Source organism: Humulus lupulus, chromosome X (genome assembly GCF_963169125.1).
Source record: "Humulus lupulus chromosome X, drHumLupu1.1, whole genome shotgun sequence".
Classification (NCBI taxonomy): Eukaryota; Viridiplantae; Streptophyta; class Magnoliopsida; order Rosales; family Cannabaceae; genus Humulus; species Humulus lupulus.
In genome coordinates this window covers 39147344-39152175 of record NC_084802.1, presented here as the reverse complement: position 1 = coordinate 39152175, position 4832 = coordinate 39147344, and the positions used below count along the sequence as shown (strand labels likewise).

Here is a 4832-nt window from a genome sequence, read left to right as displayed (position 1 = left end):
CCTCAAAGAAGGCTCGAACAGAGGATGCTCCCGGCACCGGCCCTTCTAAGGAGAACACGACACCTCCGCCTCCCACCGAACAGTCGTCGCCAGTGCATGAGAATCGACAGCCCTCTTCTAGGGCCGCTGGTAGAGAGACTCTGGACAACTTGTCCGAAGGCTCCCTGTCTAGCCTCGTGGTCGGGTTGGCCAGGGAGAGAATTTATAAGCTCTCGAAGCACAGGCGTAGCCAGGCCGCCATCAATGAAACTGCCTCGATGGAGGCCTACCAGATCATGAACCGAGGGTTGAATGAAACAGTCAGTGTAAGTCAATTTATGTTGTTTCATCATTTATTCTGACTTTTATTCCTTACTTTTTCGTTCTTTGTTTTCAGGGACTGCTGTCTTTGACTGCTGGTTGGCGCCGTACTGGGACGTTGGTTTCTCGTAGACAGAACTTTGACACCAGACTTACTTAAGCTAAGCAAGCACTCGAGGATGAGAAGGAAAAGTTGCTCGAGGAAAACAAGGAGCTGTCCAAGCTGACTGAACAGCTATGCGAGGTCCAAGCCACCCTCACCCAGGACCTTCAGGAAAGTCAAGGGGCTCTGAAGAAAGCCATCGATGAGTGGCACACATGGAGGGAGCATTCTATACTCCACACACAAGAGTGCAAGCAGCTCACTCTCGATCTGACCGCCAGCAGGGATGAGGTAAAGAAGCTTGAGGAGCGGGTGCGCGAGCTCGAGGAGGATAGTGCCAAAACTCTGAAGAAGTACAAGGAAGCCACCTTCCTCTGCTTCTACGACTTCTGGAAGCACAATCGGGAGGCCTACATTAACTATCTCTCTGAGCGGCTGCAAAGGACGCTGATGGCGCAGTGCGCTGCTCGGTTGGAGGCGGAAGAGAGAGCCAAGGCCAAAACCCCTGCTGCTGATGCTGCGGCTGGACCTCCGGCTGATCAGAGTGCTCCTAACCCAGAGGACCCTCCTGCTCCCCAACAAAATTAATATTTTTTATTATTTTTTTCCAGCTTTTATGGCCCACGGGTCTTTTTGTAAAGACAATTTTTTTCTTTTATTGCTGCGAGGGCAACTTTTTACTTATGCCTGAACAATTACATCCGAGCAATACTGCTCGCGGTGTAAAGGTCTTTTCCTTTTAATTTCATATTTACATCCGAGCACTATTGCACGCGGTGCAAACAATTGCCTTTCTGATATTATAATATTTCTTTTATTATAATACCTGTTCGCATGACCGAACTTAGCATAGTGCTATGGTTTGATTTTACAAAACATAAATTTTTGAAAAATGCTTTGAAAAATGCTCTAAGTACCGTAGCATGCTTTCACTTATTTTGTTCATGTGTTTACATACCTCATGGTATGCTTTGCTATCGATGTACCTTATATGCACCCCAAGTGATCGAGGAGCTTTAGGTCCTTGGTCACTTGCCTTGACCACGACCTGTGCGAACATTACTGCTCGTTGCAAAATTTAATACTGGTAATACAGCAAAAAAACACACGTAATGAACAAATATTTGTAAAAATAAATTTACAAAGGCTGGCAAGAATGACTGGCTGCGCACAGTCCCTTATAATCTCGTATTAAAAATGTACTAATCATGTCTTTACGAGTGATCCTAAAAAAGGATCTTACATTTATATGTGATTAGCCATACAACATGGCTAACCCTTTTTTTCAAAACTTGTAAAAAGTAAAATTTAATACAAGCCAGTCCTTTAAAAAGGGCTGTTTACTGATAATACTTGCGCAGGTGTTCTCCATTCCAATAGCGTGGAACGAGATCTCCATTTAGGCGTGCAAGTTTGTAGGTGCCCGGGTGAAGGACTTCTTCAATCTGGTACGGTCCTTCCCAATTGGGTCCGAGTACTCCAGCAGTGGGGTCGCGGGTGTTCAAGAAAACTCGTCGTAGCACCAAGTCACCGACGTTGAATTTCCTTTCTTTCACTTTCGAGTTAAAGTACCGGGCGACTGTTGAGTCTAGTTTTTGTTATGTTTTGGTGATGTTTTTAGTAGTCTTTTATTTCGTTTTTCTTTCATTTAGTGCGGGTTTATGCTTTGTTTGTGTGTTTTTGTGAATATCAGGAAGAATTGAGCATGTGGAAGAAAATGCCATAGAAAGGGAAGAAATAATCAAGTTTTTCATCATATTTTGATTAAGAATGGTTCTCAACACAATTTGGAAGTGTTGGTGAAATTTTGGGATGAAAACTTGAAGAATTGAGAAATTCCTCAAGAGCCACGGCATGAGCAAAGTGGAGCCGCGGCTAGGGGGAGAAACAGAAGAATTATTTTTGAGGACATCTTCGGGCCGCGGCATGGCTATAGAGAGCCGCGGCATAGATGGGCGTTTTTGCCCAGAATTCGTGATGCAGGCCGCGGCATGGCTTTAGAGGGCCGCGGCATGGAAAGGGCTTTTTGCCCAGGAATTTGGATACGGGCCGCGGAATAGTGTATGTAGAGCCGCGGCCCGCCTCTTTAAAATTTGAAACTTTAGGTTTTAACTTGGCGAGAAAGAAGAAAGAAGGGGGACGGACGAAAGGGAAGAGGACTGGTTTTGAAGGCTCAAGCTTAGAGTATTTTTACATGTTTTTCTTCTTCTTGATGTTATCTTTAATTTCTGTTGTGATTAGCACTATGACTAGGAACTAATTTTCTGTTTAGGATGTTTAATTGAATCACTTGAATCCCTGTTATGAACTAATGTAATTTTTAATATTCTTCTTCTTCACTCTTCTTCAATTCCATATAATCTGTTCTTTTAAATTGATTATTGATTGGCCATCTTTAGTCATTTACATATGTTTTTAAGTCAAAATCTGAGAAGTGAGATTTAATTATGCTGTGGTTATATTGGACATAATTCTAATTTAGAACGAAAGTATCTGAATTAATTGTGTAACTGTTATTAAGTTGATTGAGATTAATGCTACCTGCGTGGTTCAATTTACCATAGAAATATAGGAAATTGTCATCTAGGTTGAGTTTATAATTCATAGTATGATTATAGGCTGCTTTATCAACTTGTTAATTGAATTAGGTCAAAAGAAGGAGAATTCACACTTTGCATTAGGGAATAATAGGGAGGATAGTTGATGAGATTAAATATCCTAATTGTTTCTCAGTGATTAAATTAAAAGTTTTTCCATTAGTTGTTATTTTATTTAATTTTCAATTATTGTTTCTGCAATTTGTAGTTTCTTTTGCTGCATTTATAAAAATCAAGAATTTTAATTCATCAAATAGAACAAGAAATTAATTGACTGGTAATTGGTAAATCAGTCCTTGAGGACGATACTTGGTTTTACCATTTTATTACGAGTTTACGACTGTGCGCACTTGCATAGCTATAAAATTCGCAACAAGTTTTTGGCGCCGTTGCCGGGGACTGAAAATAATTATCAATATCAGTCTAATTAATTTTTATTCTAATTTGATTTTAATTTATCTTGTTTCTAATCTGTTTAGTTGCTTAATTTTTCTATCTCAGGTGAATTTCGGTATATGCGTGGCAGAAAAGGAAAAGCCACACTTGTTCCTCTGAATCCCAAGATTGAAAAGCCTTGCAATCAAATCAGAAAGAGCAAGAGAGAGGCCCAGAATTCTTTGAAGATGGCACAGAATGACGGGGATGGCAAGAATGTTCTAAATCCAGGAGTTGTACAAGGGGTTCAGGCTCAGACCAATGTTGAGAGGAGCCTGAGAGATTATGTGCTACCCACTCTGACGGGAGTACAAAATAGTATACGCCCACCAGCTGTAGAGGCCAACAACTTCGAAATCAAGCCTGCTATTTTACAAATGGTGCAGTCCTCTGTGCAATTCAATGGGTTGCCCTCTGAAGATCCTCACACTCATTTGTCCAACTTTCTGGAGCTGTGTGGAACCTTCAAATATAATGGGGTGAGCGATGACGCAATCAAGCTTAGGCTCTTCCCATTTTCTCTAAGGGAGAGAGCTAAAAGTTGGCTGAACTCTCTGCAGCCAAACTCTATTGTCACCTGGAAAGATCTAGCTCAGAAATTCTTATCCAAATTCTTCCCTCCGTCCAAGGCTGCTAAATTGAGTGGAGAGATAAATAACTTTTGCCAGAATGATGGAGAGTCACTGTATGAAGCTTGGGAACGGTTTAAGGAACTCCTGAGAAGATGTCCTCACCATGGCATTGAACAGTGGATGCTAGTTCAAAATTTCTACAATGGTTTATGTCCAACAACCAGAACTATTATTGATGCTGCAGCGGGTGGCACTTTTATGAGCAAGAGCGCAACTGGCGCTTATGAGTTGCTAGAGGACATGGCCACAAATAACCATCAATGGTCTGAGGAAAGATCATCTGGAGCCAGAAAGGTAGCTGGGGTGCATGAGCTTGATGCAATCACAGCTTTAACAGCGCAAGTAGCCTCTCTAACCAAGCAGTTACAACATAGCAGTGTATCTGCTAATGCAGTTCAGATGGCGGTGAGGTGTGAAATGTGTGGTGGTGCTCATTCTGTCGATCAGTGCCCTATCTGTATAAATAATAACACCTCAATGGATCATGCCCAAGTTCAAGCGGTGGGAAACTTTCAAAGGCCACTCAATAATCCATTTTCAAACAACTACAATCCTGGGTGGCGAAATCATCCCAATTTTTCGTGGAAGAATAATCAAGGCCAACAACCTCAGTTTCAAGGCCAATTTCAGAATAACATGCCTCAGCCACCTATGAATCAAGCTTCATCATCACAACAGTTTAGGCCTCAACAATCAATGCCTCAACTTGAGAGACCTAATGAACTGCAAGCTGCCTTGTTGACTCTTACTAATACTCAGACTCAA

The 4832-nt window shown here is 41.8% G+C and overlaps 1 non-coding gene across 1 annotated transcript; it reads right to left on the bottom strand.

Annotated features, from left to right (window-relative positions):
- Positions 1 to 4070: 4070 nt before the first annotated feature.
- LOC133807711 (small nucleolar RNA R71) lies at positions 4071 to 4177 on the bottom strand. Its single transcript, XR_009879610.1, has one exon. It is a non-coding gene; the product is annotated as a small nucleolar RNA R71 (small nucleolar RNA).
- Between the last annotated feature and the right edge of the window lie 655 nt (positions 4178 to 4832).